This window comes from Miniopterus schreibersii, assembly GCF_964146895.1.
Source record: "Miniopterus schreibersii genome assembly, chromosome: 7".
Classification (NCBI taxonomy): domain Eukaryota; kingdom Metazoa; phylum Chordata; class Mammalia; order Chiroptera; family Miniopteridae; genus Miniopterus; species Miniopterus schreibersii.
Genome location: NC_138108.1, coordinates 76,385,900 through 76,398,904, shown reverse-complemented (window position 1 = coordinate 76,398,904; position 13,005 = coordinate 76,385,900). Strand labels below are relative to the sequence as shown.

General features: G+C 44.2%; 1 protein-coding gene across 4 annotated transcripts in view; it reads right to left on the bottom strand.

Moving 5' to 3' along the window:
* PTPN4 (protein tyrosine phosphatase non-receptor type 4) overlaps positions 1–592 on the bottom strand; it is a 183,245-nt gene extending 182,653 nt beyond the window's left edge. For all 4 annotated transcript variants that reach the window (XM_081141862.1, XM_081141859.1, XM_081141860.1 and 1 more), the window contains exon 1: positions 510–592. The gene's annotated coding sequence lies outside the window, so the exon portion shown is untranslated. The remainder of the gene's footprint in view (positions 1–509) is intronic.
* Between the last annotated feature and the right edge of the window lie 12,413 nt (positions 593–13,005).

Below are 13,005 nucleotides of genomic sequence, written 5' to 3'. Positions count from 1 at the left end.
TCTCAACTTTTTTTGCCCCAACTAGTTTCTGAAATACAGGCATACACGGATAGAATCATAAGAGACTTAAAACTTCAATTGTAGGAACAGTCTGCCCAAGCAGCATGCAGGCAGCGCTCATCAGCCAATTGAAAAACAAAAAACAAAAAAAGAGATATTCTACCAGCACTGGAAAACTCAGGAAGACTCCAAAACCTTACCTAGAGTTTAGGTACCGTGGAACATTCCATCTGCACACCTATTCCGTCCCTTCTTCCGCTCACCCGTAACAGAGGTTCCGACTCTGACCCGCAGGAGCTCCGAGAGCAGAGGTTCCCGAAAGGGGGATGGGGCAAGGTGGGGGCGGGGGAAGCATCCTTTCCTCCCCTTCCTTTTAAATCTGCCTTGTACCTCCGCACTGCCCTACCTGGCTCGCTTTCCACGAGCCACACTCGCCCCAGGTAGCAGCCCGGCGCACAACGTGCAAGGAGGGCCAAGAGGGCGGCGGAGACCCGAGAGCCTCTTCTTACCTTGGTATCGCAGCCGTGTCCTCTCGGCTAGAGAAGAAAAGCCTCGAGGCCCGGGCGCGTCCGCCGCGCCGCTCGGGGGTCCCTCAGCGTCCCCCCAGCCGCCGCCGCAGCGGCCGCCCCACGGCCGGGAGCGGCCGGCACCACCTCATACTGCGGGGCTGCCGCGCGGGCCGGCGCCGCCGGGAGACGCGAGGAGGCGGGCGGCCGGCGCGCTCCCACCGCCCTGCGAGGATGAGATAATCCACACCCCCCAAAGTGCCGTGGGGGAGGGGAGCCCCCGAGGGGGTCGGGCCCCCAACCTCCGACCCTTCGTCCAAAGCCAAGTCTCTCCCCTCCCGGCTCAGGCCCCGAAGTCAGCCCCTGGGGACCCAGGAGTCCTGGGAGAACAATGTGGGGGGGCCGTGAGGAGCGGGGAAGCGCGCAGCGCTGCGGGAGCGGGCGGGTAATCTCGGGCGGCGTTTGTGTGTGAGAGTGCAAGAGGGCCCGGCCCCCCTCCTCGGTCTCCTCCTCCTCTTCCTCCTCCTCCTCGGTCTCCTCCTCCTCCCTCAAGCGCGCTCCGTCTCCCAGGCCACTGCATAGCAACCGAACATGGCGGCTGCGCAGACGCCGCGAGTCGGCGACCGGAGCGGCGGCGGCAGCGGCAAGAGGCGATCTCGCGAGAGGTGAGGTCGAAGCCCGTCCGCGCCAGCGCAGGCCGGAGAGGCTGCAGCAGCCGGGGCGCCGGGGCCGCGCCGGGGCGGGGGGCCGGCCGGGGGCGGGCGGGGCGGGCGGCTGGGGGGAGGGGGCGGAGCGCCGAGGCCCCGCCCACGACCCCGCGGCGACCGGCTACTAGAGCACGGGCCGGCCGCCGGACCTGCCGACCGAAGGGGCCGGCGGAGCGGCAGAAACCTAAGTTTTAAAGGGAAAAGCAGATCTTTGGGCCCAGCCCCTCCCAACTTAAGTGCTAATGAAGGATGTAGGTTTTAGGGTGCAGTTTTGAATCATTTCCTCTCCTAAATACAGTCCCTAAAACAAAGAACAAACGTTCGTTTATAAGACATGTTTGGGTTCCGGGAACCGTGTGCTTTAAAAAAAAAAAAAATTAATTTATTCTAATAACACATGAATTTGTTTTCACGCCAGGCTTTTTCCCAGGTGCATTCTAAAATTTTATTGAAAATGCAGACTGGTGCTAAAGCAGATGCAGATGCCTGCGGGCCAGGCGATGTCGGCTGAAGCGCTGGCAGGGGAGGGTTGGGCACCGTCGCACTCCTTTGCCGGCGCTGTTTGTCGTCGGGGCACCTGCCTGGCGCCGGGCACCCGCCTGGCACCTGCCTGGCGCCTGGCGCCTTCCCGCGCTCCTCGCTCGCAGCGCCCGCGCCTCGCCAGCGCTGGCTTCTCACGAGCATTCTCCCCACACTTTCCCTCCCAGCCCACGAAATGCCTGCTTACCAATCAGGTGTGGTTTTTGCAAGAAAAAATCTTGCAAATTGATACAAATCTGTGAAAGACAGCAGTTTCTTCCCCCTCTTCTCCCTCGGACCTCCCTTCAGCTTTTCCATTTTAAAAAGACAACTATCAATAAAGATATATTTTTTTAATTAAAAAAAAAAAAGACAACTTGTCCGTAGGTATTTTCCTGCTTTACCTCTCCTACTTACTTTCCTTCCCAGAGCTTAGTCCCGGCCAGTGCTCATCTGCTCTTCCTTAAATATGTGTCTCTCTCTAGCTCTCTCTGTGCCTTTGTTCATGCTGTTCCCTCCACTGAAATGCTCTTCACGTCATCTCCCCCCATCAACACTAAATCGTCAGATTACATGGGCCTTCCAGCAGTAAGAAGTAGCTTCTTCCTCCTTTCACATTGATAGTTGCAGGTTTACACCTCCCTTTTTCTTATCACGGTGTACATTTTATGGTGATACACTTATCTCTGTGTGAGTCATGTCTGCGTTGCTACATAGTAAGATACTTAAGGGCAAGGATCTTGTCTTAGTTATCTTTCTATCCCTTATAATGTCTGATGACACTGTCTGATGTAAAAAAAATTGTTAAAAGAATGAAATGCTTAAATTGGTGCAATTTCAAAAAGGTACCTAGGCCAGAGCAGGCTCTCCCTGCGCTGTGTCTCTGGGTGATACTGGTCTGATCTAGATATGTCCTTGTTGATGCCTTGTACAGCCTTGTCCACTAATCTTCCCTCTCCAGCCATTCCTCCCACCCCCATCTGTAAACCACTGTGATCTTTCATACAAATATGAATCTAAGTTGTAAAATAAATATAGCTGTAGTCTCAACACTGGAAGGGCTGAAGGGGACACCCTTTGTTTTGGGAAACTCCACAGGATGAACTCTTTAGATAAATAAATGTAAGCCCCGTATCCATCTACTATTCTTTTTTTATTTTTTATTTTATTTAATACATCTTTATTGATTTCAGAGAGAAGAAGGGAGAGGGAGAGAGAGAGATAGAAACACCGATGATGAGAGAGTCATTGATCAGCTCCCTCCTGCACGCCCCCGACTGAGGATTGAGCCCGCAACCCGGGCATGTGCCCTGACTGGGAATCAAACCACGATCTCCTGGATCCTAGGTTGATGCTCAACCGCTGAGCCATGCCCAGCCGGGCCATCTACTATTCTTTAGGAAAATTGTGAAGTCATTTTTAAAAACTTGAGATATAATTCACATATAAAATTCACCCATTTCAAGCATACAATTCAATGCTTTATGGTATATTTACAAAGTTGTACAGCCATCTAATTCCAGAACATTTTCATCAAGAAAATGAAATCCATACCCATTAGCAGTCACTCTGCATCCCCTCCTGCCCCCAGCTCCTGACAACCGCTGATTTACTTTCTGTCTCTATGGATTTGCCTACTCTGAACGTTTTATAGAAATGGAATCATACATATTGCAAATTATTATGTAAATTTTGCTCTTATTTAAATTATAATTTAAAAAAACTATGCCTATTCTGGATCATTTGATGACCACCTTATAATCTAACACTGCCACTTGATTTTGTATTTGGCACCAAAAACTGTAACTTTAGCCATAGCCAGTTTGGCTCAGTGGCTAGGGCGTTGGCCCTCAGACTAAAGGATCTCGAGTTTGATCTCAGTCAAGGGCACATACCTGGACTGCAGTCTCCCATCCCTGGCCCTGTGCAGAAGGCAACCAATCAATGTGTCTCTCTCATGTCGATGTTTCTCTCTCTGTCTCTCCTCCTCCCTTCCATTCTCTCTAAAAAAAAAAAAAATCAATGGAAAAAGTATCCTTGGGTGAGGATTTTAAAAAAACACTATAACTTTAATTTTCTTGGGCTAGTGAGAAAAGAATAGAATACTTCTTGTGCAGATGACAGTGTTCTGGCTAAGTGAAGGTCAAGTGTCCTCGTGGCACATTGTACAAAAGTTTCACAGAAATTCAAATAGAGAAAAATATTGGGATAATTAAGTGGGTTATAAGCATGTCTTTAAGAGCCTATACAATAGCAGTGAGTTCCATATTCTCATTGCAAAGGACGATTTAATTTCAGCAAAACAACATCATCAACCACATCACATAATATTAATTGAATTTTTAATTTTGTTAATTTAATTTGCAATATTGTTTTAGTTTTATAGAGATAAAATTGCTGTGAGAATAAGGACTTTATACATAGTCTTATGTTTACACTTAATTAAGGAATATAATTTAATTTCACATTCAAGAGTTAGCAAGATTTCTTTTTAATTTAAAAGTGTCCTTGAACACTACTAGGTATTGGCAAACACTGCTATTGACTGATCTTTTTCCCTTGTCTGCAGCCTGCCTTTGGCTGTGCTTTGGGACAATAAGGGCGAGGCTGTGTCCACACTTCTGGGGTGTTGGCAGGGAAGGACTGGTCTTTCTGCACTGTGTGGTTGACATTAGGACCTCTCCTAACCTTGGGTAGCTACAGCCAAAAGAGAATAGACTTTGTTTTAGCCTGTGTAGCCCAGCCAGGCTGTCTGGGCCTTGGCAGTGAACTCTGGCAGCCACAGGCCGCAGAGGCTGAGCTTGACCAGGCACTGGGGCTGAGTGACCAGCCCACCCCCCATGCCCTCCACCCCCATCAGCAACTTGGGAGGACCCTTTGGAAGAAATGAGTGACCCTTGGGTTACTGGGGATAGCTAGGGAGAAGACCCACAAGGGAAAGCTGGACTCATCTTGCTAGGCAGAGCTCAGAGTGGTATGAATTTTAACATTAAAAAACACATGACTTAAACTGACTTGAATTTTTTGCCTAAATTGGTGAGGTAAGACCAACAAGGTATGAAGCCTTTCAAATCCCCTGTCTCTGACCCGTGACCGTAATTAGATATTGACCTGCCTTAGCTGCACAATAAGGGGAATATTTATCTTTTTACCTGCCTGGAATATACAGGCATAACTTAAAGCAAAGCAAAACAAAACAAATTTCAACAGTTTATACCTTTAAACAGGTGCCATACATTTTCCCAACAAGTTCAGAATTCGGTGGTTGGGCTTCCTTTAATCATAGAGCTAACTTAAATATACTTTATATGTATATACAGGGTGTCCCCCCCAAAATGTATACACACTTTAACAGCTGATGGCTCAATTTTGAAAATGAAATGTATTTTAATTAACACTGCCTTTACAATTATTCAAAGTGTGTATATACATTTCTTGGAGATTTTATATATGTGTGTATGTATATATATATAAATTTTTTTAATTAGGTAGCATCTATCTCTGATGCAGCTGGCCCAGACTTGGTCACTGTCAGCATGGCTCTCTCTCTCTCCTCACTGTCTTCATTTACCTGCATTTATTTCCTTCCTTCCTTCCTTCCTTCCTTCCTTCCTTCCTTCCTTCCTTCCTTCCTTCCTTCCTTCCCTCCTTCCTTCCTTCCTTCCTTCCTTCCCTCCTTCCCTCCTTCCCTCCTTCCCTCCTTCCTTCCTGTAGCAGCAGAAGACCCAAGTTAGCAATCTCTGGAATCAGAAACAATACAGAAATATGTAAAACTTTTAAGATCAAAGACCTCTTCTTACTCCCAGTTTCCCTCCCCAAAGGTAAGCACTATCAGCAACATCTTATATATACTTCCAGAATTTCCTTTGCCTATGTAAGGTAAATGTATGTTTTTTCCCTACACCGTGAGGGATTATACCACATATACTATATTTCACTTACAAATCTCCTTTACAGAACAGATATATGTCATACTTTCTAAGGGCTGTACCATAGTGTATTTAATCTTCTCTAATAAATGAGCATTTAGGCAATTTCCAGTTCTTTGCTATTACATGCAATGCTGTAAAGAACATTTTCATCATAAAGCTTTGTACATATAACTAAGACTTTCTTTAAGATAAATTCCTGTAAAGGCAGTTACTGGGTTGAAGTGTATGGGCATGTTTAATTTTTATAAATGTTGCCAAATTAACTACCAGTTGCATCCACCAACTATGTGTGAGTTACTATTATCCAACTCTTCCATATCATTTCTGGGTTTTATATTTTCCTCTGTCAAAAAACAAACAAACAAAAACCCACCGTATTTTCTTCTAGTACTTATAGATGTTCTTTTTAATACTTAATCTGTGACCCATCTGAAAATAATACTAGTGTAAAGAGATAAGGATCCAGCTTTATTATTTTTTGTTTGACTCTCCAGTTGTCCATTATTGCATAATTAACACCCCCCACACACAAGTTTGCTAAATTGCTTTTATCAGATACTAAATTCTAAATTTTGATTTAGGAATTGTTTCATTTACTCCATAGAGCTGTCTACTCCATCTCTGTATTTGTTTCCTGTTGCAGCCGTAACACATTACCACAACTGCAGTGGCTTAAAGCAACATAAATTTATTATATTACAGTTCTGGATATAAGAAGTCCAAAATGGATTGACAAGCTATATTCCTTCTGGAGGCTCTAGGGGAGAATCTCTTTCCTTATCTTTTCCAGCTTCTAGAGGCCACCTTCTCTGTCATCAAATCCAGCAGCCTAGCAAGTTCAAATCTCTATCACCTTCTCTGTCTCCCGCACCCTCTTGCCTTCCACTCATAAGGACCCTTGTGATTACATTGAACCCAGCCACAGATTCCACCATAATCTTCCCATTTCAAGATCTTTAATTTAATCACATCTGCAAAGTCTGTTTTGCCAGGCAAGCTAACATATTCACATAATCACCCTGTGGGTAGGTAGGGTGTATACATTTTTGGAGGCCATTATTTTGTGTGCCACAGTCTCTAATACCAAGCTTTTTAGGTACTAGGATTTCTAATAAGTTATACTATCTGAAAGAGTTCATTTTTCCTCATAGCTTCTTTTTCCAAGATGAGCATGTTTTTAATTGTATGAGCTTAAAATGTGAGCCCATGATTGTGACTGAAATGTTAAGTTACATTGACAGTGCACATGGTGTGCCTAGTGTAGGATCCATATTACCTGAAAACATTATCTGCAGTTATCTGTGACTATAATCTGTATATATAAGTATTATTCTTGGGACACTGATTACCCATATTCCAAGGCACTTAACCTGTATCTAAGTCTTAATTTAAATATTAGTACAAATTAGCCATTATAATTTCATTCATTTAAAAAAAAATACACTACCCACTTATTTGCTAGATACCAGGAATATAGATAAGAAGTGGCCCTTGTCCTCAAGACAAGTATTTTTCATACTTAGGTTGGGACTTATTAGTGGGTTATGATATCAATTTCATGGATCATGACTAGCATTTTGAAAACAGAAACGAACTAGAGTGGAAAATATCAGAGTACATCACACAAAGTGAAGATAAAGATGATACTGGGAAACTTTAGGTATATGTTTGTGTGTAGTTGCAATGTAAAATGTCTTTGAGAGCCTCTGATCTGAGGGAGAATTAATAAGTAAATAAATAATACAAATTAGTATGAGAAGTGCTTTCGTAGATTAAGCTGAAAACTCCATGATGGCAGGAACCATGGTTGTTTCACTCACCATTATTTCATCACAGCCTAACCTAATGTCTGATACATAATCAGACCTCAGTTATTATTCTGGAATAAATGAATGAATGAGGTGGGCCTAGGGTGCTAGGGAAAGCACTAGAAGGAGACCAAATGACTAGCACATTTTGTGCCTTAGGTTTTGTATAGCTGCCCTGGAAGTCAGGGACTTCAGGGACAAGGTTTGGAGAGAAGGATCTGATCGGGAATTGAAGGCTGGGCTGAGCTAGGAGATGGAAGCCTGAGGGACCTTGAGTGACATCTAGTGGCTTCTTTGCCCTAATGGGAGGCATAGCCTGAGGAATCTCACATTAGATGGTGTGTTTCTGGATATGTGTTTGCTTTAAAAAAAAAAAAAAAAGATGGACCTGGCCAGGTGCTCAGTTGGTTAGAGAGTTGTCCCAATATGCCAAAGTTGCAGGTCTGATCCCCGATCAGGGCACATACAAGAGTCAACCAATGATGCATGAATAAGTGGAACAACAAATGGATGTTTCTCTCTCCCTTCCTCTCTCTAAAATCAATAAAATGGGTGGAAGGAGATGGGCTCCATCCCAATATAATGTTCCTTTATTTGAAGATGAATGCTGTGGGTTTATTGATCCGTGCTCTTTTCTGTGTTGGCTTTGTCAGTACATCGGATTTTAACATCAGATCAGAATGTCTTGATAAATAATCTTCGTGCTTTTGTAGGCTGTTACTCAGCACCTGGCACACATTGTCAGGTGTGCTGCAGGTGTGTAATAACACCTGCTGTTGGCTGGCTGACATGTATTAGTCTTTCATTCGATCTGTGGTCATTGATTGATACCGATACCACCCACATTAAGGATTCTCCTCCTTGGCCACACATTAGAAGCACCAACGGAGTTTTTAATAAATACTGAAGACTTTGACCCACTCTGATCCTACCACCATTCTCACTTAATTGGTTAGGGTGGAGCCCAGGCTTCTCTCTACAGAGATGGATAAGTAAAGATATTTTTTCATCTCCCAAGGTGATTCTTCCATGCAGAGGGCTGAGAGCCACAGCTCCCAATTGGGCAGGCTCTGAACGTAATGCAACAGTGTGAACCGGGTGCCCTGCCCTCTAGATCAGTGCTTCTTAAACCGCCTGGAGCAGAGGACCAGTCAGTCACCCACCAGTATTTTTGTTAAATATAAATAAAAATAAATTACTGGAAAACTAAGTAAGACAGACATATAATAAAACACAAGCCCCATTTTTAATTAATTAAAACAGAAATTACTCTCTTAAATTTCTCTAAAAAGTCTTAACTGCATAATCGGAATTTCTGCATTTATCTTTTTGTGGACTGATGACAAACGGCCTAGAGTGAGGCCCTGTGACATACTGCTTCAGGTCATAGTCCAGTTGGAGGTGGGGCGAGAAGGCCTTGGAGGTAGCAGCAGGGAGGGCACGCACCGGAGGTTCTTGTTACCCCAGGAGGGGCCCTTGGAGCAGAGCCTTGCGGGCAGAGGAGCTCCATGCGGGAGCCAAACTTTGATCTTATCAGAACACCAGTGTTATCAGGCACATGGCAATGGCAATATGCTAAACATTCCTTAGAAACCAGTTATGAAGCAAAGGTCACTCTCTTTTTAAAGCAAACATGCCTTCCCACGGATCAGCCACGGACATTTGCATTAAATACTCAGAAACCTAAGCATATACATTCTTTTTTACAGGCAAAGGGAAAGAAACCATTATTTGTACAGTTGATCCTGGAAAATATATGGAGTTTGTATGATGCTGTCTTTTAAATGCCGTCTTTTAAAGGTTAAGGAGACCTCATTCCAGTATCTATTTCTCTGCAGGCATGAGAAGATTGTTCAGGAAACAGAAGGAAGCTCTCTTGCCCCACAGGAGAGCGCCCTCTGTAGTGACGGGGGCACTTGCGCCCGCTCCATGCACGTCGCTCTCTATTAAGCACGTGATGGTGCTTAACAAACACTGATAGACTGTGACAGTCGCTACACTTCCAGGATGCACCCTTCAGCGCCTCAAGCGAGCAGGTTCGATGTACCAGATTCAGTTACCACTTTCTCTGGTTTTAAACTTCTGAGGATATTTCAAGTCACCTTGATTGGACTTGAATGATCCCCAGGTTTTCATCAGCAATACATTTGTCAGCTGTCCCCAGCACAGGTTTCAGCCACTGATGGCTCATCCATCAAAAGCGGATGACTCCTCCTCACTTTTTTATACACAGTCTTCTCCTTCTGCCTATAAAGTCCTGCCTTCCCTTTCTTTGCCAAACTCTTACTCACCTTTTGAATTTCAGCTCTCCTTTGACTCCTCTGAGAAGCCTTCCTTGGTCTTCCCCTTACCCAGGGCTCTGTGGCCCAACCAAGCACATAGCCCTTGATGTCACAAAGCCAGTTTTTCTCTTCTTTCCAAACGACTTTTAAGCTTCTTAGAACAGTGATTTTAGTTTTCATTTACTCTTGGGTTCCCAGAAGCTATATAGAGTAGAGATTCAAAAAAGTAGTTTGATGAAATAAACTGATTTTTGAGTTCCTTTCTCCTTCATTCCAAGAGCAGTAGGAGCTATAGTTAACTTCTAATTTTGTGAAGGCTTGGCGGTGGTGGTCGGGGGACAGAGTGTTTCTAGAAAGTCAAACCAGAGAGTATGAACACTAACAGGTAGGTGACAAAAGTGTGTAAGAAGGGGAGTCTGAAGATGAAATCTGTGGTTTAGGAAAAGTTAATTTCATGCCATTGAGGAAAGAGAGATTGGATTTGGGCAGAGGCTGAACCTGAATGACCAATTAAGACAGTGACAATATTTCTCGGTGGGGAGCATCTCGGAATCACCTGAGGTGCCCTGTCAGTACCAGCTCTCACCCTCTCTGCCCCCCGCTCAGTTCTGATATGTCACCCATATATCAATGTGATAATCAATCAGTGGGGCAATTCTGCCATGTGCCAGGCCCTGACCTTGGTTAGTAATCACTGCCATGGTTAATATCACTGCCCTGTGCCTGAGGTAACAGTCTGGGTGTGAAGTGCTGGAAGCTTGAGGTATGACTGTTACATATTTAACCAGTTTAAATAATGATTCCAATTTTATAACTGACCTTTTGCTGGAGGCAAAGCAAAACTTCTAATGGATGATTACAAATGGTTATCTTAAAAGCTAGTTACCTGTGTTTCTGTCAGTTTCTAGGAAGGGCAGCCAGCCTGCGGATCGCATTTATTGTAAACAGTGATCTTTTACTGAATGTGTGATAAATCATCAGTATGATACTAGCGGTCTAGGAGTTTCTTTGGAAAGATGATCTGTATTGTTTTTGTAGCATTCAGCAAGTTATACTTTTTTTTAAACCCTCATCTGAGGATATTTTTTCATTGCTTTTCCGAGAGAGTGGAAGGGAGAGAGAGAGAAACATCGATGTGAGAGAGACACATCAATCGGTTGCCTTCCGCGTGAGCCCTGATCGGGGCAGGGCTGCAACTGAGGTGCGTGCCCTTGGCCCGAATCGAACCTGGGCCCCTGCAGTCTGAGGGTTGACTCTCTAACCACTGAGCAAAACTGGCTAGGGTTAGCTACACATTTTTTCCTTCTATCTCAACATTTAGTAATATATTAAACCAAAAATTAATTGGATTTTTCTCAGAAACGAAAAAACTTCCCACCACGAGTGAACCAAATAATGTTTCTTTGGCCAAAACCAGTCAGCTATAAAGTTTTGTACTATCCAACCCAGGTTTTCCATTTCTAGTTTCTAACTTTTTTAGATTCTTCTAATACCAATAGTTGCTCTGAGGATTGTCAAAGTCGCACCATTTAGAGCACTCTCCTTCCTATCTGGCATGGGGGGCGGGGGAGCCGGGCGAGCCTTGAACATGAGGCTTGTGTGTACCATCCCTTCTTTTTAATGGCAGCCTGACTAAAGGACCAGTCCAAACACCTTTATGTATCTTCCTTAAATACACACTCAGGTGTCCCCTGGTACGCAAAGAAGATACTATAGTATACAGAAAATCATGTGTAAAGGGAGTTTTTATTTAGAGGAACTTGAAAGTTCTGATGAGCCATAAAGATTTAATACACTAGGAATTTATAGGCTGTTACAATAAGATTTACGATTAAGTGAAGCACTTCTGGGAAAACCCAGAATATTTGACAAATCAATCTCAGAGAATATCTCTTTCCTTTATTGGGCCTCGCGAGCGGCATCGCTGCTGTCAGCCTGTACCTGGTGCGGGGAGTGGGGCGTGAAGAAAAGTCTGCAGCCGTTTTCTCTCGGCAATGATTCATTTCTTGAGAACTGAGGAAAGCTTATTCTAAAACTCAAGCTGGGGGAGGGAGAAGAACACAGGTGGGGAGGGGGTAGAACGAGTGCACTCACAGGTCAGAAATAACCTACAGAATCAAGAGTTCCCAAATTTCTCACAGAGCCAGATCAAGGATGTTAACAATCACAGCAGTGATATGTAGTATTTTGAGACTTATGGAAAGCTATGTATGCTTGTGTAGGTTTTGTACATATATGGAAAAATATATGTGTTTAAAGGCTTGTCTTCCTGATGTGTCCCAGTTAACAGGCAGCTGAGTCTGACGTGGAACTCGGCATAATAGCTGGGAAATCAGAGAAAAACACACTCAAAACAACTCAAGAGGGACCAACTAGCTTCCTGAAAATCCAACATAGACCAAAGAGCCTGCTGCTTTATTCTGAGGTTTTCATTTCCCTATAAATGTAAACCTCCAAAGATGAATAAAAACTCTGCTTGGATAGCTTATCATAGTGATTAGCAATAGACCACTAATAAATACACATGGTCTGTAAGACACTTTAGGGGCTCACAACGAGGAGCAGCTCAGCTTCGGCCCCCTTTCAGCCCAGCAGAGGGGCTCCTAAAAGACCTAAAGCAGAGGCAGAGAAGAGGCAAAATAAACAAAAGAATCCAAGAGAGATGGAGAGCTCCTGCTCTGAGCTCCCTCGGCCGTGTAGCTGTCCCTTTTGTGGCAGTTGTTACACCATATTGCAATTGTCAGCCAGTTTGTTACTCCCATCCCCCAGATTGGCAGCTACTTATTGATGGACAGTATATAGTTTATGCAACTGTTGATAGCAAAACATGCTTAGTACAGGAGTTGGAGGTTCTGGGAAGGTGTCCCCATGTCTTCTGTTTGTTTTTAATTTTGGGATAATGTATGATTATTGTTTGGCCGGGGAGAGGAAGGAAAGAGTAGCTTGCTGCTGCTTTAAAAATGTTTGAAACCATTGGCGTAGATGTTGTCTTAAGTTTCTTCTAGAATTTGCTCTCAGAATTTACAAGAGAAACTAGAAAGAGTGAATGGCACAGAGGTGATAGTGCCTAGTAGGATGCTTGGCACACAGTAGGCCCTCAGTAGGGTGAGTATGAACCTGAAAAATAAAAATAAAAGGGATGCATTTGACAGAAAAACCAGAATACAGTGGCTTACATAAGGAGGGGTTAATTCCCCTCTCCTGTGAAAGACTGAAGAGAGGGTGGCAGTCCTGGGATGGCATGGTGGCCC